Raw genomic sequence first — 25,410 nt, forward strand, 5'->3', positions numbered from 1 at the left:
ATAATACAGAGATAGGAATAGGTTGTTGGTTGAATGAATTTGGAGAAGTCTGAGACAAACTCCTTAGACATAAAAGTGAATCAATTATCAGGATACTTTACATAAGTATGAGATTATACACAGATTGTTAAAATGGAGGCACATTACTGAAGGTAACCATAACTAAACCTCTGCTTGAAATATTTTTTTAAAAAAGATACTTCTGGAATAAGGAATGAAATTTGACCTTCTGAATCTTTCCATGCATTCAGTTTTACAGACCGAGGCCATAGGTGTCATATAGTCTTTATCATGCAATCACTCCACCCTGCCCCAAGAACCAATCATTTGTTTTGTGACACTCATGGAAAGTGTGTTGTCTCCAAAGTTCTGGAATTCTAAAAATAACAGTAGAAGGGACACTAGTTTTTATGTGCTTTTGTGTTCCTGTAACAGTCAGCAAGAATGAGGAGAGAATGTAACTTATAATCCACTTAAGGGTTCAAAGATATGCTTCTCTGTTTATTGACCTTTTCAAACCAGACAGGTGACTCACTCACTTCTGTTTCTCAAGACGTCAGCTTCTGTGTTCCTTGGCTTGATGCTCAGGATCAATGTGAGCAGAGGAAGGTGCCTGTATGAGTTCAGAGTTGCCAACCCCTTGTGGGGATTCAATTGCCTCTGCTATTTTGCCAAACTCTGCTTTTGTGCACAGAGACATTGTAATAGATTTCTTATGATTTCATACTGGAGTTTTAATTTTTTGTTTTCAGAATGAATTAAATGACTTGTTACATGATTGTTCCATTTCTATATCTTCTATCATGCTCTGTTCATATCCATAGACATTTATATTCTTTGTGTTAATTTTTTGGGATTCTTTATTACAATCAGAATACATGTGGTGTTACGCAAAATGGATATAAATATCTCCTCATATATATCCATTTTCTATCAACTATTTCTCTAGGATAATGCGAAACCCCAAATACCCAATGATGATAAAATTTACTTCTGTCTTTCTGCCTGTCTGTCTGTCTCTCTCTACTACCTAGGAAAATGAATTTTTTACTGGTGAATTTTTTCCAAAAATTTGTTCCTCTCTCCTATATCCATGATTTTAAAGCTACAATTGACTAGTTTTTCTAAGTCTCTTCCAGCTTTACCTAATTAAGAAATTGATGTCTTATGTTCCCAGATGTAACTCTATGAACAGAGGAAAGGCATTCAGGAGTTTATTAAAACATATACTAATTTTTACTGAAACACGTGTGTAGTTTTTAAAGTTTTAATTTTATTAATTTATTCAGATTGCAACTCAATTGTTATCTCATCATTTGTATCCTCCAATTTCTCCCGCCCTCCTGCTTCCACCCTATTCCCCTTCCCTAGGTCTATGACTGAGAGGGGCCTCCTCCCCCACTATATGGTCATAGGCTCTCAAGTCTCATCTTGGTAGCCTGCTTATTCTTCCTTTGAGTACCATCAGACCTCTTTACCAAGAGAATGCGGTCAAATAAGGGGCATCAGTGTTCATGTCAAGGTCATTCCCTGCTCTCCACATCATTGTGGAGAAAGTCTTGTCCATTGGCTACATCAGAGTTGGGGTTCAATGTTTACAACTTTTTTGTTCTTAGTTTGTACAGTAATTTGAGCAGACCTGCTTGGGCCCCAATCCTCCCATCATGATGTTCTTCTTGTAGGTTTCTAAGACCTTCTGGATCCTTCTATTTCCCAATCACCTACATTTCTCTCACCTAAAGTACCAGTGTGATGTCCTCACATCTATCCCAGTCTCCTGGTAAGTGAAGACTTTCATGGGGCAACCTTTTGGGCTAGTGCGTATATACCATGTGATTCTTTCTGCTTCTGGGTTAACTCATTCAGTACGATATTTTTCTAGTTCCATCCATTTGTGCACAAATTTCGGGATTTCTTTTTTTTTTTATAGCTGAGTAGTATTCCATAGTGTAAATGTACCAGGGTTTCTTTATCCATTCTTCAATTGAGAGACATCTAGGCTGTGTCCAGGTTCTGGCTATTATGAATAAGGCTGCTATGAACATGGTTGTGCATATGTCTTGTTGTGTGGAACATAAGCACATATCAAAGATACCATTCACCATGACCAGGTAGGCTTCATTCTAGGTATGCAGGGATGGTTTAATGTATGGAAATCCATCAATTTAATCCACCATATAAACAAACTGAAAGAAAAAGACCACATGATCATCTCCGTAGATGAAGAAAAACCATTTGACAAAATGCAACCTCCATTCATGTTTAAAGTATTGGAGAGATCAGGAATAAAAGGCACATACCTAAACATAATAAAGGCTATATAGAGCAAGCCAAAAGCCAACATCAAATTAAATGGAGAGATACTCAAGGAAATTCCTATAAAATCGGAGACCAGACAAGACTGCCCACTCTCTCCATATTTCCTCAATATAGTTCTTGAAGTTCTAACCAGAGCAATAAGAAAACAAAAGGAGATCACAGGGATCCAAATGGAAAATGAGGAATTCAAATTATCCCTATTTGCAGATGATATGATAGTGTACATAAGTAACCCCCAAAATTCCACCAGAGAACTCCTACAGCTGAGAAACACCTTCAGCAAATTGACTAAATACAAAATTAACTCAAAAAAGTCAGTAGCAGTGCTCTATAAAAATGACAAACATGCAAAGGAAGAAAGTAGGACTACTACACCCTTCACGATAGCCACAAGCTATATAAAATATTGAGGAGTAACTCTAACCAATCAAGTGAAGGACTTGTTTGAAAAATCCTTCTATTTTTCTGTGGCAGAAAAAAATTCGAACTTAGGATGAAAGGCGACGGTGTACCAAAGTTTCAGTAGTATGTTCTCTTCTAGAATCCATAAGCTCACTACCCCTGGGCACACCACAAGCCTTCCAGTTCCAGGGGTGATTTTGGTCCTCCCAGTGGTCATCTTGTCCTACCAGCCAACTGTGGGCTGCCATCTATATGTGAGTATCATCTTGTACCTTTAGATTTCCTGTCAGGCTTCTGATGGTCATTGTTCATAGGCGTTTCATCTTGCTCAGTGTATTTGCTTCTCTTACTTTGCATCCTACACAGACTTTTCTAGAACCAGGGAGGTGAAATAACAGAAAAGAATACTTAGAATCACAGATCCAGTTAGAACTTTCTGAGTCCTGTGTCCTATCTGTGCCATGTCTTTATCTATTGTGGCTCACACACAACTTCTGAGATGCAGGCAACCTCAACATAGGTGAATGTATGTTGTTTTCTCACTTACATTGAAAACCTAACGAATCACTCCCAAGCAGTGTTCTCTTTCCTGATACTCACTATGTATTAGTCGACCATCCCTTGGGGAGTTTTTCAGATAAGCAGTCTTAACTTCTTTTAAGATATAATTGTTTATACACATGTATATATATATATATATATATATATATATATATATATATATATACATTCTTATATCACATATGTATTCATATTTGTAGTATATAAATAGAGGTAGATATAAAATATAAATATAAAATAAACAATCTAAAAGTAAAATAGGTAAATATATAATAAATTATGAACCCGTGAGCTCGATCAGATAACTTTGTTTTATCACTCCTGCCCTAATCCCCTATTGTATTATCTTCCTCATTCACATTTGAAACCTTCAAAAATAGTTTCTGTTTTCATTTTCAGAGAACTGTTATCCTGCATTAATCATTCAATGCTCATCTTCATTTTACATGTGATCTCTTCATTTCCCAGATGCCTTTGTTCACTCAATGTTGTATGTTGATATCTGTGTATTTTTACCTGAAAATGGCATTTGAGGAAGTAAATGTGATTTTTTTTTAGTTTCTTGGTCTCAGTTTCCCCAATCACTATGATCTTTCCTTCTTCTTTTCAATTAATTGCAAATTTCTTGTTTCCATTTTTATTTATGCCTGAATTATTTTCCAAAATAGGTGGAGAAAAAAGGTTTTCATTAGGCAGTTAAAGAGTATTTAGTACTTTACATGTCCTGATTGTTGTAAAGAGAGAAGTAATTAATATGCCTGAAAAGCAGTCCACGGGATACAAATCCAAAGCCTTTGCCCTTATGACAAGGAGTGGTATAAATCAAATACTTGGTACATTTAAAGTCACCTGCTTGAACAGCATCCACATTGTATCCTAGAGTTATACAACTTTGCATTTCCAGCAGGAGTGGATGAGTATAACTTTTCCTCTACATCCTCTCTATGGCTTCTTTTGTTGAAGTTTTATTCATTATTTATTTATTTACTTTACATGCCAATACCAGCCCCCTCCCTTCTTTCTTCCCAGTCCCATCCTCCCACTGTCTTCCCCCATTCCCCTTCCCTTTCTCCTCACAACATGGGAGACCCCCCCATACCAACCCACCTCAACACATGAAGATACATCAGTACAAAGCACACCCTCACCCTTTGAGGTGAGACACAGCAGCCCAGGTAGGGAAAGTGATCTAACAGCAAGCAACAGAGTGCATGTAGGTGAGATGCCCCATTCCAACTGCTAGTTGACTTACATGAAGACCACCCTGACCATCAGCTACATCAATGTAGGGGGCCTAATGTCCAGTCCATACATTCTCTGTGGTGGGTGGTTCAGTCTCTGTGAGCCCCTATGGGCCTAAGACACTTGACTCTGTAGGTCTTCTGGTGGGGTCCTTGTCCACTCCCAGTCTCTCTCTCTTTTTCCCACATCACTTTCACCAAGTTTCCCCAAACACTGCTAAATGGTTCTCAGCCAGTTATGGTCTGCTGCTGGGTAGAAACTCTCACTGATCAGTTAACGTCAGGGGTTGTTTCTCTCCCATGGAGTGGATCTCATGTTGGACCACTCATAGGTTGGACATTACCACAACCTCTGCTGCATCTTCATTCCTACACACCTTGTAGGCTGGGTAAACTTGGGGTCAACAACTTTGTGGGTAGATTGGCATCTCATCCCTCCACTGTAAGTCCTGACTGCCAATAGGTAGTGGCCCCTTCTGTCTCCATATCTCCTTCTTCTAGAAGTCTCAGCTTGAAGTACACTCATATCCTTTCCTCGTAAGAGTACCCTGTGGCATATATACAGCTAGTCACTGAGATGCCCCCAAAGGTTTAGCTTAGCTCATGAAGTCTTCTCAACCCCTGACCTCATACTTGGTCTCCACATGTGTTCCCTTCCCAATGCCTCTCCCTCACGCGTCATTCTCAAACAACTACTAATGTCTATTTTATTTCCCCTTCTGAATGAGAGTCAAATGTGCTCCACTGGGGTCTCTTGCTTCTCAACTCATTTGGGTCTGTGGATTCTAGTATAGTTGTTCTGCACTGTATAGCTAGGATATGCTTATAAGTGAGAACATACCATGTGTGCCTTTCTAGGTCTGAGTTACCTAACTCTAGACCATATTTTCTAATTCTAGCCATTTATCCTCAAGTTTCATGACTTCCATGTTCTCAAGAGCTGAGTAGTAACATATTGTATAAATGTACCATATTATTTTTATCCATTCTTTGCATCAGGAATGTCTGGGTTGTTTCCAGTTTCTGCCTATTACACACAAAGCTGCTATGAACATAGATGATCAAGTTTTCTTGTGTTGCGGTTGAGTCACTTTTAGGTATATACCCAGGAGTGTTGTAGGTAGGTATTGATGTAGAACTATTCCCTACTTTTGAAGAAAATGTCCGTTTGATTTGCAAAGTGGTTGGTTGTAGAAGTTGACAACCTCATCAGCAATGGAGCACTGTTGCCCTTTCTACACATCCTCACCAGCAGGTGCTGTCACTTGAGTTTTTCATCTTAGCAATATTGGGAGTGTAAGATGGAGTCACAGCATTGTTTAGATTTGCACTTTGTGACATCTAAGGACATTGAGCATTTCTCTAAGTGTTTCCCAGCCACTCAATATTCTTCTGTTGAGGACTCTCTGTTTTGCTCTACACCTCAATTTGTAAATTTTTTTTGTTTGACTTTCCTGTATGTAATCTTTGTCAACAAATTGGTTAATACATGTATCACATACACACATAAACAATTGTAACACAGTTTGGGGACTCTATAATTAAATATATGTAAACAGTAGTACTCTATATTTTCAGGTTTACTATAATGCATAGTAAGAGTTAGAAAATTACCCACATATTACTAGGAATAATAAACTAGGAGTTCATGAAAATTCATATGTCTTTTTCTACATAGACATTTATATTATTTCACATAAACAAAATAAACTACATACAGTCAAAAGAACCACAAAAGAATCTGGAATTGTATACATGTTTCATTCACACTGATTTGGCTCTTTGTAGTTGTCAACCTTGAAGAAAACATATGTCCTATCTGGTGAGTCAAAACATCTGAATATAAAAAGCAATAGCTATCAGATCTCATCTGTTTCAACTTAAAACATCTATCCAGACCTGAAAGCATCTTAACACCTGAAGAAATGAGTTTAATTGTAGGATTAAAATATCTGGTCTCCAGCCCCATCAGAGACTTGAGAAGGAATAATACTAATACCTGAGAAAATCAGCAGTGCAGGTTAGCAGCTCCCAACATTAAAAATGGCAGAGATAGTGGACTGAGAGAAGAGTCACAGAAAACTCTCTATACCGTTGGAGCATAATCTTCAGACTTCTGGCTCAATATATCTGACAGACATATTTGTGAGGCAGGAATTCATCTATTTTGTGGTAGGCTGGGTGTTGCCAGAAGTTATCCTGTCTTTTTGTCAAACCATCTTTAAAATAATTAAAACATCTTTAAATGCCATATTCTGTAGGTCTCTGTGGCTTTTGGAGACCTTATCTAACTATCTTACTGTATGTATCTATAGAATCATATCTCTCTGTTCAACCTAGGATGTATATTCTTGTATAAAAATAGACTGGTAATTGACCTGACCATTATTTGATGAACTGACAGGTTGTACTACAATCAGCCTGCAATACCACTTTCAAGGTATTGGAAATAAACCTTGTATTAAAATTGAATTGTATAGGAACACTACCTCCTATTAGACTAGAAATATATAGAATGTGTGTGAAGTCTAATCCTTAATTTCAATTCTGTACCAATGTATCATAATTAAACTTAATTTGCATCAATATACAAAATGATATACCAATGAATTAAAAATAACATTATTTGTGATTATTAATTAAAGCCTCATGTTGAGGAGAAGAATCAACAATGTACTTTTCGTTCTGTCATCCCTCTATATTTCTATATCCGCTTCTAACTTTTCAGCCCATATCTCCATACCTATGAATGAAAGGAAAAGGAAAAGAAAGACATTCCTGAGTACAACATCATTTTCTTTGTCAATAAGACCAATAATAACTTATAACCAATTCTCATTGAAAAGAATCATCTGTAGCCAATGAGAGTAAAGAATAACTTACTCAGCCCCCACCTTAGGGCATTTTCATAGCTGGGTCTGGAGGTAGCACTATTCCCAATTTTCTGATAAACTGCCAGATTGATTTCCAAAAGTGTTGCACATGTTTGTACACCCACCAGGAATGGAGGAGAGTTCTCTTTCCTACACATCCTCACCAGCATATGCCGTAACTTGAGTTTTTGATCTTTGCCATTCTGAAAGGGTAAGATGGCATCTCAGATAAGTTTTGATTTGCATTTCCCTTAAAACAAAGGACATCGAGCATTTCTTTAAGCACGTCTTGGCCATTCAGTATTCCTCTGTTGAGAATTCTCTGTTTAGCTCTATACCCAATTTTTTATTGGATTTTTCATTTGTTGATGTTTAATTTATCAATACATATTGGATATTAACCTTTTTTCAGATACACGGTGGACAAATAAACCATATTACTCAGACTTTCAGATGCTAAGTAACAAGGAAGACCTAGGGAGGACACTTTATTCTCATTCAGAATGGCAAATTGAATAGATACCAAAAGAGGTTGAAGAGAAGGAACAGGACCAGAGGCTACCATAGAGGCCCTCTGTTAGACTCCCCCTAGTAGGAGATCAAAGAAGATGCTGAGATTCATAACAAAACTTTAGGGGGGATTGCAGGGAGCTTATGGAGGAGTTGTGGGATACAAGGACCTGAAAGTGAAAGGAGCTCCGCAAAGAGACAAATGGAGCCAACAACTCTGGGCCCAGGAAATTGAAGAAACTGACGGACCAACCAAGGCCTATGCATGGTCATGCCATAGAGCCCAACTCAGATGGAGTTGATAGGCAGCACTTTGCCTTTGTTGGTTCCATTATATTGGGAGTAGGATCTACCTCTGAATAGGACATTGGTGCCCACTATTTATTAATTTCCCTAGTGTAGGCTGGTCTTTCATTGGAAGAGAGGAAGAGGATACAGGAAGTTCAGATTAGACATGAAAGGCAGGGTCAGATGATGAGGAGGAAGGCTCCCCCTTTCAGAGGACTAGGATACAAGGAATGGATGGACGTTGTTACAGACATGGAATGAGGGATGGGGCTACAATCAGCATGTCAAGAGAAAAAATTTTTAAATAAAGTAATAATAAGAAAAATAAGAAAAACATCAAGCATGGTTTGAATTGCCTTTGAAAATTTCAGAGGAATATTTTTATGAGATGTTCCATGGCCCTGGATATTCTCTCTCTCTCTCTCTCTCTCTCTCTCTCTCTCTCTCTCTCTCTGTCTGTCTCTTTCTCTCTCTCTCTCCTCTCTCTCTCTCTCTCTCTCTCTCTCTCTCTCTCTCTCTCTCTCTCTCTCTCTCTTATTACCCCTCTCTCCCACTTTCTCTTTCTCTTTCTCTCTCTGTCTGTCTCTCTCCCTCGCTCCCTCTGTCTCAGTCTGTCTGTCTCTGTCTGTTTGTCTGTCTATCTGTTTGACTGTCTCTCTTCAAAAAATATCTGCACCAAGGCCAATTTAAATGGAGTATCTATTTTCTGACTGTACTGTTGTGGGTCTTGTGTATTCGGCATAGTAATCCTAAGTCCAATGTACAGATGGCAAATATTGCCTCCTGTTCTTTATACTTCCTATTCAAACTGTTTATTGGGTATTTAGATGTACCAAGTTTTACTTATGAGAAGTCCTACATGTAAACATTTAGCATTAATACAGATCTTACATGTTAGTCTGCACTGAGCCTTGAAACGACATTGCCGAGATGCTGGTAGTTATGCATGAGGAGCTTTCTTATTTGATTTTACCCTTCCATTCTGAGGTAAGACTTTTGGATAAATTTATTTCTGTGTGCAGAAATATCATCTTCACTCTTGTACCCATTGATAAGACCCTAAAAGTCCCAAGGATATTTCACAAACTATCTGTAGTTCTGATAGCTTAAAGGGTGAGAGTCACATGACAAAACCGGAAACACAACAAACCATAAATATAAAACATGGCGCTGTTGTATGGGGAATTTTGAAGTGCTTGTCATTAATATTTCAGAAATATAAAAAAAAACACTAAACTGAAAGCCTTATATATATGGGAGATTGCAAAATAAGAATTTTATTTACTCAATAGATGTTACTGGGATATATATATATATTAGTCTATATTAACAAATAGGAAAATATTCATATATTCCTAATTGAAGTATACAACATTGAGACATTCTATGCTTTCACCTTTAAGTAAATGGACATGACTTACATAGAGTCCAAGAAATCGTACCTTCTATCCCAAAGAACATATGCTAAAGGTGCTGACAATCTTAATATTTCTGTACTCTCTATATTGTTAAATTGTTAGTGGAAGGTTGATTAATATCAATATTTGATCATGTATCATAATATTCTGCGTTTTATCTCTGATAGTCTTTGCAAGGCTGATTTCCATCTACCAATGAGTAATAATAAGAGTCTGAAATGCTGTCTTAGAATTGGATTAAACGTTAGAGGATATATTTTTATGGTTATTGACCTTTTGAAAGGAAGGGAAGACTCACTCACTACTTGTTCTCAAGAACTGGGCTGATGATTTCTTGGCTTGACACTCAGGCTTAATACAGTCATAAGAGGGCACCTTTAGGATTGCACATTGTGTGACAATAAAATTGCCTTTACCACTTTACCAAACCCTAGCCAGTCTGCACAGATGATCTTAATGACTATGTGATTTCTGATTTTAATACTGTTTTACAAGTTTATCATGAGGAAGTTTTATAAATGAGTGTTTCATTTTATTTTTTCATGTGTATCTATCTGTACAAGTCATTTAAAAATTAAGATCAGATATTTCAGTTCGAATTTACATGTGAGATTCCCACATGCATGGTGAATACTTGATCTGTTATATACAAAGCTTGTTAATATCTGATCGCACTGTATGAATTTCCTTGTTGCTATATATTATTATCTATCAACATCCAGAGTAAAAAAAATTGGTAAAATTTATTTCTCCATCTCATTCATTCTCTCGCCTTCATAGGAGAATGCTTTAATTCCTTGCTATTTTCCCTTCACACCTTTTTATCTTTCAACTGCCTGATTTCTTATAGTCTCATGTGATCATGTCCTCTAAAACTTCTGTAGCTTCACTTTTAAGGTGTCAATTTTATGACATGCCACAATGACATATTACACTACTCTGCAAAATATCTTAGAAGACTTTATTCATATATATCTTCAATTCACAGAAAAAACACCACCACCACCACCACCACAACCACCAAGGTCACCACTACCACAACTACCATTGCAATGAACTAAATCACAACAGCACAATCAGCACTCATGGCAAAAATCAAGAAATTTTTATCTGATTATCAGCAAAATATTCCTTATACAATAATTATTGACAATATGCTTCTTGAGATTTCCATTGAAGCAGAGCACCTTTGCTATTCACAAATTTATATCTACAATTGGGGCCCCAGAACACTGTGGAAGAGACATGAACTCTGTTTTACAAAAGTAAGTTTAGAACAGTACCAAGATGAATCCTGCATGACAAGTTAAGAAAGCAAATACACTTTCATCTCATTTAAATGACAAATAACGTCAGAGTCCACAACCCCAAGCTCTGCCTTTGGATTTGGCTTCTTGTACAGTCCAAGGCAAATAATCTCTTCCATTCTGGTAAAAGTCACATCAGAACAGATGCAGTTTATCACTTCCTTCTTCCCTCTTCCTATTATGTCTTATGACAGGAATAGTCCATAGACGACATTGCCTGTGTACATGGCTAGAGGCATTATGAGTGCAGCAACTGGGTGGAAATTTTCAATTTTTGAACTGCTTTGAAAGAGTAAACCAAGCCCATATGTCATTGGCTTTTTCCCATATCTCTGCATTTCACTAAACAACGATAGAATTTCTCTAACTGTTCACAACTTCCAAATCAAAATAAAGCTTCCATTAATCTCTGTATAAATTCATTGAAAATAAAAGTTCATTTTAATTCAATTTCATTCAAACTCCATCATAATATTTTTCTTTTTGTATCAATCTGAGCAGCAAGGAAATGACAGAATTATTTTGATATTATTTGTAGTATTCAACTAACAATATAACATTGAATTCCAAGGTTAATACGTAAAAGTACCCAGAGTGTAGACATCAAAGATTCTTAAGTAAGGATACATTGCATCCTCAGAACCTCTGTTCAGTGAGTGCCAACCTTAGACTGAATCTTGCCTAGAAGTGGAAAGACCCAGGCAGCACTTTCCAAGAGAAATAGGATTTCACACACATGCAAAAGCTAAATCAATGTCCTTATTTTGCAAGTTCTGCTGTCAGATTTCCTCTAGTTAGCCCAATGTACATTCCCATACTTGTTTTTAATTCCTCTCTTCTTTGTATTTTTTGTTTGATAGAATAACTACTGGCAGAAACTATTCCAAAGGGATAGGAAGCATGTAAGTGCAGGTGGTAGGGAGATACTGAGTTAAGACTGTGCATGGAAATATCCTATGAATCCTAAAAATATGACATCAAAATAATACTGAATGAGCACAAACATGACAAAAATAATATAATAAATTAGGATAATGATAAAAAATGAATCATCAGTACATAATGTACGCTCTTGAAAGTAACGTGATGTGACTTTAGTTTTCTGTTACACTACAAAGGAAATTTCAAGTCAAATGTTTAAAGTAAATTATGTCCTTTCCATATCAGGTGCACTTTGATACACATCTTAGGTTTTTAATTGATGTGTAACTGTATCACTTCATTCACCAGATCCTGGAAGCTACATTCCTTCTAACATTTGTAATAGACTCATTCCCTCTCACGATCATAACCTCTATTTATTTGGTTATTTTTATCACATGCACAAAACATCCATAAGTGTATGTGTTTGCATATGTGTGTGTATGAATTAATACATAGAAGGTCAGTAAATTTAGATTTTTAATGTAACCATGATTTCAAGGTCGATCTTTCCTTATTGAACAGCAAACAGATGGCTCATCTCTAGGGGAAGGAAATTCTTCTTCTAGTCATATTTTGTTTTATGTACATTATAAATGGAGGCAAGAAGCTGCAAATTTTTCCATTGTCCATTTATATTGCCATGACTCTACTCCTTATTATGTAGCTCTTCCTTGGAAACTCTATCTCTCAGCTGACTTCCTTACTTTCTGGCTCTCATAATTTTTCTGCTCAACTCTTCTGTTATGGTCCCTGAGCTGTAGTTCTCCTCTTCCATGGAGGGCTGATGGCCACCAGCCCACCGAGGCATGAGGAACAGAAGAGGATGCACAGGGCCTCGAAGGCCAGATGCATGAAGGAGATGAAACATGCTGGCAACCACTTCAGGAGCCACCTCAATTGTACTCAGGGAGAACAAAGACTACCTAGCCCTTGGGGAGTCGGTTGTGGGCTTCCAGGATAGAGGTTCATAATTGTTGGAAACCAGGAACTTTTAGGATGCTTATTTTACGTTTGGCAGCAAACTCCTATCCTATGGACTGAAACACAGCCACTAATTATCCTCTATAGACACAGCAGAGAGCTGTGTCAAGGGCCATAGATCAAATGTGGCTAAGTGCATCTATGTCTAAAGACACCCTCCAGATGGATTCATACACAGAGACAGAGGCCCTGCCTGGGAGAGGGAGTCCTACACCTAATGCTGCCAAGCTCAGAATGTCCGTATGGAAAGAAAGGACAGCAACCTCAACGAGCAAGCTCCTTCCAACACTGAGCCAATGGTGCATGCACAATGATTTAGTTGTAACCATTATTGCTAGGGAAGGATTGCAATAGTGGAACATGATGTTGTAATGGCACCCAATAACTCTCTATTCAATTTCTATGTCCTGATTGTAGATATAAAATTATCCCAGTTGGTTTAATCATAGCCTTCATGGCTTGAAGGGTGTCTTCATAAACATTGTTGAAATACCGACTAATGTACTTTTCATACACTGATAAAATTTTCACTATATTTGGAATGGTAATTTCTTAATCAACACCACCAGAAGACAGAAATAGCATGGTAACTTGGCAGTATTCTCAGTTTGTCCTGCTGTGCTAAAGTGTTTCAATAAAAAAAATAATTCATGAATTTAATTATCTCAGCATGGGAAGGCCAAACAGGTGCAATTTTGATTTTTAGATGACATTGAACTATAGACAAGGAAAACTAACTGAATATATGATCTCTTCTATTCCAGAGACATCCATATATGTTTTAATTTTCTTCAGTACTGTGCTTAATTGGAAGGCATTTGGAGGCCAACGTTCATCCTTCAGTGGTCATCTCGGGAGTCTACCAGCTGTTTCTTTACACATGTTCTTGTATTATACTGAGGCTTCCAAATGATCCTCGTTTAGCATGTTATCTGGACCTTGGGATCCATCTGTTTCGATTTCATACCCAAGGACTGACAAGTATATATCCTACATCCATCATATTATGTGGGAGAAATGAGGTTGACATACTTACCCTGAAAGCACATTATTGAATTAGATATCTCCCATGAAGGTAACATTATATAAATGTGGAAACAGGTTCTGTACACATTGCACAGATTTGTGGGGGGTCTCTGTAATCACCACAGACAGCAGAGTAATGAAGCCCATAAGGAGTTAGAAGGTAGATGGCTTCCATTTGATTAAATAGTTTTATTTCAAACTTTAGGGGTCTGGTTGCCAATAATTTATTTGATGGCATAAACCAGCATCACACAATTTAGTGAAAGGCTTCATAGCTTAATTAACACAATCCCATGAACACAATAAAACAGAATGCCATCTAACTAGAAGTTCAGATGTGAGTACACCTAGCTTGGTTACTTGTGACACCTTCCTTAAAGATAGGTTTCATGGATTGAATGAGGAAAGCAAGTTCACAATAAAGGTCAGGGAAGGATTTACTTTGGTCTCTGCCACAGAGACAGAGAAAAGGTCAGGCAGCTAAAAAGTTTCTAAGCTGATATCAGGTTATGCCTTCCTTCAGTTCAAGGAACAGTGTGTGCTTATTATACCAGGTTCCCTAGTACTTAACTTTGAATGAAAAGACCTCAGTTTCTCCAATACTATGTGACCTTAAAGTCAGAATCTACAGCTGCTGTGTCTCAAATTCTAGGATTAGAGAAGTTAAGCATCTGTAGAAATTTTCTTCTGCTTAATGCCAGTAGCATATTTAGAAGTATAAACTATAATAGAGCATGCTGTATATAATTTCACTGTCTAATGTTTAAATTCTCGACATTTTAAGAGTATAGATAATATTAAAAATAAGATATATACTTCCCTATATAATTATCACCTTTACTACATTAAAAAAACTGACTCAAAACATATTTATTACCGTTCACATGGAAAGCTTTGTAGAAATAGTTATGATTTCTGTTTGAGATATTAGGTCTGCAGGCTAGGCCGACTGGTGGACAGAGAGAGATCCAATGCAGACAGAGTCGATGACCAAACTGTGACAAGACAGGGTAAGCAAGTCCACAATAGTTCCTGCCTCACAAATATGTCTGTCAGACATATTGGGCCAGAAGGCTGAAAATGAAGCTCCAAAGTTATAGAGAATTTTGGCTGGCTGGCTGTTCAGGCAGCAAACCATCTCCGTCATCTTCTCATTTGCAAAGATTCTAATAGTACAGTTTTACAATTAAGATTTGTTGTTTTGACATTGGTGTTTTGAAGTGTAGATATATGCTTTATGGTGATAGATATGAGATATATTGGTTTACATTCAAAATTTTACATGCACCAAGATAGGAAAGAAGTTTTCTTCAAGGTTTCAAAATACATATAGCGAAAGCACTATGAATGGAACATATATATTTTCCCGAATATTGCCTACTTCTTCTTACTGCAGGCAGTTTAATGTATATATAATATAAATGTATATGTAAAACAGACAAATAATAAAGATGAAAATAAAAGAGTTAGGTCATCCCTACCAAACTAAACCAATCCTTCATGCTTTAATTCTTTTGTGTCTGAGTTTCACCAAAGAATTACCACAACTCACAGAGGATACCAAATTCTAAATTTTCTAAATTTATTTATTTAAACCTGAGAAATGCAATTGACTTCAATTTTTGTGTTTCCTCTTACTTTAACTTAATTTTTGATTCTTTTTTTAAAATTTATTCCCATCATATCCTGATTGCAGCCCCCTCCCTTATCTCCCCCAGGTTCCTACACTCTACCTCTCCCTTACCCCTCTATGACAGGCTCCTAGTCCTCAGAGAGGGGGAGACTTCCACCTCCACCAACTGAACCCAACCTATCACGTGTCATCAGGACAGGACTGCATGCACCTTTTCCTCTGTGGAGTGGTAAGGCCCCCTGCTGGAGGGAAGCGATCAAGGCACAGGCCGCAGAGTCCATGGCAGAGAAAGACACATGCTCCTATTACTAGGTGACCCTTAGAGAGCCTGAGCTGCCTAGGTTCTCTCTATGCATGGTCATTTAACAGTATTCACAACATCAGTGGACACTGAGGGAGTATCATCATATTGTTTGCTGCATTCAACTAAAAAGTAGCTATGAATTTCAAGGTCAGTGAGTAAAATATACCCAGAGTATGGACACCAAAGATTCTAGCTTATGCATACATTGTATCCACAGAGCCTTTTTTCCTGCTGATTGCTGACCATAGTCAAAACCTGGACTAGATTAATATTTTGGTAGCACCTTCCAAGGGAAATATAACTTTAAACACACCAAGAAGCAAAACTACTGCCCATTTTTTACATGTTTCCTGTTAGGAGAATACTTTCCTATAGTTCATTCAGTGTATCTCTCCAACTCTACTTTTTCTGTTGCATCTGCAGTTTTCTCTTTTTTCCTCATTAATTTACTGATTTATTCACTTTATGCCCCTACTCAGTCCCATTCCAACCTCTCCTGTTTCATCCTGAGCCTTTAAGAGACAGGATGTAACACCACTCTCTAGCATCCTGTCTTTTCCCTGCTGCAAAACCACAAAGAAGTCTTTACATCTTACATTTCTATTCAATAGTAAACTACATCCTAAAGAATCATTGTCAACACATCCTTCACTTGCCTGGGTAGAATTACTCCTAGATATTTTATATTGCTTGTGCGTATCGTAAAGGTTGTAGTTTTCCTAATGTCTTCCTCTGCATGTTTTTATTTTGTATATAGCAAGGCTACTGACTTTTTGTGTTAATTTTGTATCCAGCCAATTTGCTGAAGTTGTTTCTCAGCTATAGGAGTTCTCCAGTGGAATTTTGGAGTCACCTATGTACACTATCATATCATCTGCCAACAGGGATAATTTGAATTCCTACTTTCCCATTTAGATTCCCTTGATCTCCTTTTGAAATCTTGTTACTCTGGCTAGAACTTCAAGAGCTGTATTGAGGAGATATGGGGAAAGTGGGCAGCCTTGCATGGTCCTTGATTTTAGAGTGATTTCTTTGAGTATCTCTCCATTTAATTGATGTTAGCTTTTGGCTTGCTGTATATAGTCTTTATTATATTCAGGTATGTGCCTTGTATTTCCGATTTCTCCAAAACTTTAAACATAAATGAGTGCAGGACGTTCTCCCCAGTTATGTGGAGAGAGTGGAATGATTCTGACACAAACTCTGGTGCCCCATATTGGACCACCTCCCCTCAGTGGGGGGCTTGATGACTCAAAGAAAGAATAAGCAGGCTACCAAGATGAGGCCTGACAGCCTATGACCATATAGTGTGGGAGGAGGTCCTTGGTCTTAAACCAGTGGAGGGGGATAGGGTAAAACCGGGAGAGAGAGAGGAAGGGGAGGACACAAGTGAGGGGATAACAATTTAGTTGTTATATGAATAAATTAAGAAAATGAAATTTTAAAAAGGATCATTGCCATACAGAAAGAAAAATGTAAAATAAAAATGCATATTGGGAGGGGGTGATATCTGTCGAATAACATTCCAGTGAACTTACTCTATTCTACAAAACAGGCTGAATCCTGTGTACAGTATTAGATCAAACCTCATTCATTTGCTTATTGAAGTCACTTAGGGAAAGATGGGCTTTTTAGATGGACTTCAGAAAAGGGATTTCATCCTCTCTTTTAAGTAACAGGGAACGTGTAAGCAGACACACAGTGTTTGTTATGTGAAATATTTTAATGTTTTAGGACCATTAAACAGCATGTCGTGACTTACAACAAAATGTTACTATGAAGTGAAACATAAATGTCACTTTTGTGTTGTTGTTGCCAATGACTATCCAGTATTTGTGACATGTCCAATAGCTTTAGCCATAAGACTTCATTTGTTAACAACAGAGTGAATTTTTTTTATACGAAAACAACCAACATGTTTTTATTTAATATACATTGTTAAGGGTTCAAGCAGACTTAATTTAAAAAAAACAAATAAAACAGAAATATCACCACAGCTTAGAAATAAGGAGAGGACAGACCATCCAAAAACAGAGAGGACCACACAAAGGAGAATGGCTCAGCCTGCATCACGGGTCCTGACTGGAGACCTGCTTTGAATAGGTTTCTTGCAGGTACTTATTAAATGCCGTAGGGTTTTCCCAGAGTTCGGCAGGATGTGTGTTCAAAGGGCTATCGATGTTGGGTTCTCCTAGCAGGCCCTGGATAGAGAGCAAGAAGGTCCTGACATCACATAGCACAGACCACTTATCCTTGAGAATGTCCAGGCAGATGTTGCCCTGGGTGTCCACATTGGGGTGGTAGCAGTGTGTGAGGAACTTCACTGTCGGTGCATTGTAAGGGTAGCCGCTGGGGAACTCCAGGGAGAGTTTATACCTCAGGTCTTCATATACCGTGCCGGTTTCACCATGAATGGTTCCTACCCATTTGAACAGGTTGTCTGATTCAGGGAAGGCGGAAATTCCTTTGTCACCGGATGTCATGAGGGTCATCAGCTCCTGCAGTAGCCTCTTGCCCACAGGGCCCCACCTGGCGCCCCCACTCGGTTCGGCTCCCTTGAGAACACAGGGCAATGCTGGCAGCAGCTGGGTCGCAGTTTTGAGAGGCCATCCTGGGAGCTCTGGCACCGAGACAGGAGTGCGGAGAGTAAAGGGCAACTCTAGAGTGAATTTTAAAGTTAGATTAGTGAACATTTGTGTTCCTTTTAAATGATACTCTTTTCACGGGTCACCATTGCCTCAAGAATCAATTTATTTACTCACTCAAAAAGAAGAAGAGCAGTTCGTAGATAATGAGGAGGAGAAGAAAAGGCAAGTCAGGAATTTTGTATGCAGTTCCCTGATAGCAAGGCAAAGTGAAAATTTATTTGGAAAGAAAAGGTGAATTATAGATGATATGGATTCCATCGTTAAGAGGGTATGATGTGCAATTCTCAGTCATAGGGGAAGCGATAAGGGGAAAATGGGAGGGAGGGAGGGATGGGAGGATACAAGGGATGGGATAACAATTTAGATGTAATATGAATAAATTAATAAAATATGTTAAGAAAAAAGAATATGAAGGAAAAATCTTGACAGATAGCTGAGCTGAAACAGAAAGATTTCACCCTTGAGATTACAGGAGAATAAATTTAATTCTAACAATATAGACTATAGAGAAGTGGTTGCACACTAACAGTTCTTTTCCTGGAAAGCACCTGTGTCTTGTACTTTGGATTCTACAGGAAGAATTTCTACAGGAAGTAATGACATTGTGTGGTACTATGGGATAATTAAGTGTGAGAGTTTCCAAAGAGCACAGTGAAGAGCTCAGCATACTTAAACCTTACCTGTGACAAAAATATTACACAAATCCTACATAAAGTAAAAATTGTCAAATGGAAAGATACCTTTTCTTGATGAATAAATCATGAATATAAAATTACTACCAATTCTTAGTGAGATCAAATTCCTTAGCACTATTCTTCTTGTCCCCATAATACATTCTTGTCACTTTAAGATTTAGAGCTTTTAAACACAAGTAATATTCTCTCTGGATTTTGCCTTGTTTTCAGAACAAAGCTGTTTTTATGGAAATGCTTACTTTTAACATTTTCTACAATTAAGCCCAGTTCAACTAAAATATCTAGTTACAGAAGTATGGCTCCTGTTTCTACTCACCAACAGAACTTTACTTTGGACATATATCTGTTTTTTTTTTTTTAAGTGATTGCGGTAAGGAATGGAAGGTCTGATATCCTAAGAACATAAGGAAAATTCCAGAAAGATTAACACTGGCAGTGTCAACTTAAGGATAATATATGAATAACTTTCATCTAAATAAGAGACCTTACTCATATATATATATATATATATATATATATGAGTATATATATATACTCATATATATATATATGATACAGCAAAATGAAAATGTATATAGATTACCTGTTTCCACAACTTCTTGAATGTTTTCAGGTGAAATGCCTTTTTCCTAAGCAAATTTAACCAGTTTTTCCATTTCTTCAGGAGTCAACTTTTCTTATTTTCTTCATTCATCATGTCAATGACAATGTCACATGTATGTTCATGAGAAAATTGCATAAGGTACTTCATTTCCTTTGTGTCCCATCAACAGAAAAATCCCAACTTCTCCAAATTTATCCACCCTCATTGTGTCAATATTGTCTGGAAGACTTATTCAAATGTTATGGACACATTTAAAACAGCCTGTATTAGGCCTCATTCCAGGCATGCTGGGATGGTTTAATGTATGGAAATACATCAATGTAATCCACGATATAAACAAACTGAAAATAAAAAACCACATGATCTTCTCCTTAGATGCATAGAAAGCTTTTGATAAAATCCAACACCCATTCATGTTTAAAGTTTTGGAGAGATCAGGGATACAAGGCACTTTCCTCAACATAATAAAGACTATATACAGCAAGCTAATAGTCAAAATCAAATTAAATGGTGAGATACTCAAGGAAATTCCTCTAAAATCGGGAACAAGGTAAGGTTGCCCACTCTCTCCATATATCTTCAATATAGTACTAAAGTTCTAGTCAGAGCAATAAGACAACAAAAGGAGATCAAGGGTATCCAAATGGGAAAGGAAGAAGTCAAATTATCGCTATCTGCAGACAATATGATAGTCTACATAAGTGATCCTCAAAATTCCACCAGAGAACTACTACAGCTGATAAACACTTTCAGGAAATTGGCTTGAGAGAAAATTAACTCAAAAAAGTCTGTAGCCTTTGTATACACAAATGACAAGCTTGCAGAGGAAGAAATTAGGAGAACCACACCCTTCACATTATCCACAAGCAATATAAATACTTAGGAGTTACTCTAACCAAGCAAGTGAAGGACTTGTTTGAAAAAATAATCAAAACTCTGAAGAAAGAGATTGAAGATGACATGAGAAGTTGGAATAATCTTCCCTGCTCATGGATCAGGAGAATTAACATAATAAAAGTGGCCATATTACCAAAAGCAATCTACAGATTCGATGCAATCCCTATTAAAATACCCACACAAGTTTTTAAAGACATTGAAATTTCAATTCTGAACTTCATATGGAAAAACAAAAAACCCAGAACAGCTAAAACAATCTTGTACTATAAAAGATCATCCGGAGCAATCTCCATACCTGATGCCAAGCTGTACTATAAAGCAATAGTAATTAAAACAGCATGGTACTGGCACAACAACAGGCTGGATGATCAGTGGAATCAAATTGAAGACACAGATATGTATCCATACCCATATGGTCACTTGATTTTTAACAAAGAAGCCAAATCCATTCAATGGAAAAAGGATAGCATCTTCAACAACTGGTGCTGGTCTAACTGGAGGTCTATGTGTAAAAAATTGCATCTGGACCCATATTTGTCACCTTGCACAATACTTAAATCCAAGTGGATCAAAGACCTCAACATAAAATCGGAGACACCAAGTCAGATAGAAGAAAAATTGGAGAAGAGCCTGGAACACGTTGGCACAGGAGACAACTTCCTGAACAGAACACAAACAGCCCAGGCCTTAAGGTCAATAATTAATAAATGGGACCTCATGAGGCTGAGAAGCTTCTGTAAGGCAGGAGACACTGTCAAGAGAACAAAGCGACAGCCCACAGACTGGGAAAAGATCTTCACCAACCCTACATCTGACAAAGGTCTAATATCCAAAATATATAAAGAACTCAAGAAATTACACACCACCAAACCAAATAACCCAATTGAGAAATGGGGCATGGAACTAAACATAGAACTCTCAACAGAGGAATATCAAATGGCTGAGAAACACTTAAAGAAATGCTCAACCTCCTTAATCATCAGGGAAATGCAAATCAAAACAACTCTGAGATTCCATCTTACACCCATCAGAATGGCTAAGATAAAAAATTCAATCAACACCATGTGCTGGCGAGGATGTGGGGAGAGAGGAACACTCCTTCATTGCCGGTGGGAATGCAAACTAGTACAACCACTTTGGAAATCTATCTGGTGCTATCTCTGAAAACTGAGAATAGGGCTTCCTCAAGACCCAGCTATTCCACTCCTTGGAATATACCCAGAAGATGCTCCAGCAGACAACAAGAAAATTTGCTCAACCATGTTCATAACAGCCGTATTCATAATAGCCAGATCATGGAAACAGCCTAACTGTCCCTCAGTAGAGGAAAGGATAAAGAAACTGTGGTACATATACACTGTGGAATACTACTCAGGTATTAAAAACAAGGAATTCCAGAAATTTTTGGACAAATGGATTGAACTAGAAATGATCACAATGAGGGAATTAACCTAGAAGCAAAAAGAGATAAATGGTATATAGTCACTTATATCTGCATACTATCCCAAGGGGCATGTCCCATGAAAATCTTCACTAACCGGGATACTGGGACAGAGGGGAGCACATCCTCTTGGAACTCTAAATGAGAGAAGCATAGGAGAAACCTACAAGAAGAAAATTATGATAGGCAGATTTTGGATTAGGGGTCCCGCTCAAACTAAGGCACCAGCCGAGGACAATACAGGCTGTAAACTTCAAATCCCTACTCAGATCTAGCCAATATACATGAGATTCTTCACAGTTGAGTGGAGAATGGGGTTTGACTTTCACACGTACTCTGGTGCCTAATGTTTGACCATGTCACCTGAATGCGTACATCTGGTAGCACTCAGAGGAAGGATAGTAGTTTACCAAGAAGAGACTTGATACCCTAGGAGCATATACAGGGGGAGGAAGTCTCTCTCAGTCACAGTCATAGGGGAGAGGAGTAAGGGACAAATGGGAGGGAGGGAAGAATGGGAGGATACAAGGAGGGGAAGACCATTGAGATGTAATATGAATAAATTAATAAAATTTAAAAAAATAAAAAATAGAAATCCAATTGACTTCAATTTTTGTATTTCCTCCTACTTTCATTTCATTTTTCATTCTTCTTATTTAAATTTATATTTAAAAATTTATTCACTTCATATCCTGACTGCAGCCCCCTCCCTCATCTCCTCCAGGTCCCTACACTCTATCTCTCCCTTCCCCCTCTATGACAGACTCCTAGTCCTCAGAAAGGGGGGGGGGAATTCCACCTTTACCAACTGAACCCAACCTATCATGTGTCATCAGGACTGCACTGCCTGTACCTTCTTTGTCTGCGGATTGTTAATGCCCCCTGCTGGAGGGAAGTCATCAAGGAACAGGCCACCAAGTCCATGGCAGAGACAGACACATGCTCCCATCACTAGGTGTCCCTTAGGCAACCTGATTTACCTAGGTTCTCTCTATGCATGGTCATTTAACAGTATTCACAACAGAAGTGGACACTGAGGGATCATCTTGATCTTGTTACAGCATTTAACTAAAAAGCAACTATGAATTTCAAGGTCAGTGAGTAAAATATACCCAGAGTATGGCCACCAAAGTGTCTAACGTTAGCATACATTGTATCCACAGAGCCTCTTTTCCTGCTTATTGCTGACCATAGTCAAAACCTCGGCTACATTAATATTTTGGTAGTACTGTGCAAGGGAAATATAACTTTAAACATAGGGAGAAGGAAAACTTCTGCCCATTTTTTTGCATGTTTCCAGATAGGATAGTACTTTTCCGTAATTCATTCACTGTACCTCTCCAACTCTACTTTTTTCTGTTGTGTCTGAAGTTTTCTCTTTTTTCCTCATTAATTTTCTTATTTATTGATTTTATACCCCAACTGCAGCCCCTTTCCAACCTCTTCTGTTTCATTGTGAGCTTTTAGGAGACAGGATGTAACACCAATCTCTAGCATCCTGTCTTTTCCCTACTGCAAGCCCAGAAAGAAATCTTCACACCTTACATTTCTATTTCAATAGCAAATTACATTCTAATGAGTCATTGCCATACAGAAAGAAAAATGTAAAGTAAATGTGCGTATTTTGGGGGGTGGTATCTGTCGAATACCATTCCAGTGAACTTACTCTACTCTACAAAACAGGCTGAATGCTGTGTACAGTATTAGACTGAACCTGATTCATTTGCTTATTGACGTCACTTGGGGAAAGATGGGCTTTTTAGATGGACTTCAGAAAAGAAATTTCATCCTCTCTTTTAAATAATAGGGAACGTGTAAACCGACCCACCGTGTTTGTTATGTGAAACACTTTAATTTATTAGGACAATTAAACTGCATGTCATGACTTATAACACAATGTTACTATGAAATAAATCATAAATGTCACTTCTGTGCTGTTCTTGTCAATGACTCTCCAGTATTTGTGACATGCCCAAATATTCCAATAGCTTTAGCCATATGACATCATATGTTAACAACATAGTAATTTTTAAAGTTAGATTAGTGAACATTTGTGTGCCTTTTAAATGATACTCTTCTCACAGGTCACCATTGCTTTCTGAATCAATTTATTTATTCATTCAAAAAGAAGAACAGTTCACAGATCATGAGGAGGAGACAAAAGGCAAGTCAGGAATTTTGTATGCAGTACTCTGACTTCAAGGAAAAGGGAAAATTTATTTGGAAAGAAAAGGTGAATTATAGACGATATGAATTCCATGGGCAAGAAGATGTGATGAGAAATTTTCATCCTGTTATTATCTGTTAGAAGATGAAGGAAAAATCTTAACACATCGCTGATCTGATAGAGAAAGATTTCACCCTTGAGATCACAGGAGAATAAAGTAAATTCTAACAATATAGACTATAGAGAAGTGATTGTACACTAACAGTTCCTTTCCCAGAAAGCACCCGTGAGTTTTATTTTGGATCCTACAGGAGGGATTTCTACAGGAAGTAATGGCATTGTGTGGTCATACAGGATAAGTAAGTTTGAGAATTTCCAAAGAACACAGTGAAGAGCTCAGCATACTTAAACCTTATCTGTGACAACTAATATCACACAAAGTATGTGTAAAATAAAAATTGTCAAATGGAAAGATACCTTTTCTTGATGGATAAATCATGAATATAAAATTGCTACCAATTCTGAGTGAGATTAAATGTGTTAGCAGTATTCTTCTTGTCACTATAAATCATTCTTGTTGCTATAGGATTTTGAGCTTTGAAATACAAGGAGTCTGGATTTTGCCTCATTTTGAGAACAAGCTATTATCTGTAACTTTTTCTACAATTAATCCAAAGTCAAATAAAAGATATAGTTGGATAAGTATGGCTTCTCTTTCTACTCACCAACAGGTCTTTGTGTATCTGTAAAAAATAGTGATTGGGGTAAGGAATGGAAGATATGATTCCTAAGAATATAAGGAAAGTTCCAGAAAGATTAATCCTGGCAGTGTGAACTAAATGATAATATATGAATAAATTTCATCACAGTAAGGGACCTTACACATTTATAGATTTATATAGATAGATAAATATCTGTATCTCTATCTATCTATCTATCTAATTATCTATCTATCTATCTATCTATCTATCTATCTATAGCGAGAGATAGGATACAGCAAAGTGAACATGTATGTAGGTTACCTGTTTCCATGAGTTCTCGAAAGTTTTCAGGTGGAATGCCTTTTCCTCAGCAAATTCAACAAGTTTTTCCATTTCTTCAGGAGTTAACTTTTCTTGTTTTCTTCCTGTATCACGTCAATGATAATGTTAGATGTATGTTCATGAGAAAC

At 37.4% G+C, this 25,410-nt stretch overlaps 1 pseudogene across 1 annotated transcript; it reads right to left on the reverse strand.

Moving 5' to 3' along the window:
- Positions 1-17,679: 17,679 nt before the first annotated feature.
- Positions 17,680-18,397, reverse strand: LOC311601721 (ubiquitin-conjugating enzyme E2 C-like; annotated as a pseudogene). Its single transcript has one exon. The product of its transcript is annotated as a ubiquitin-conjugating enzyme E2 C-like (transcript).
- Between the last annotated feature and the right edge of the window lie 7,013 nt (positions 18,398-25,410).

The sequence above is a fragment of the Acomys minous genome (genome assembly GCF_964271855.1).
Source record: "Acomys minous genome assembly, chromosome: 7".
Taxonomy (NCBI): Eukaryota; Metazoa; Chordata; class Mammalia; order Rodentia; family Muridae; genus Acomys; species Acomys minous.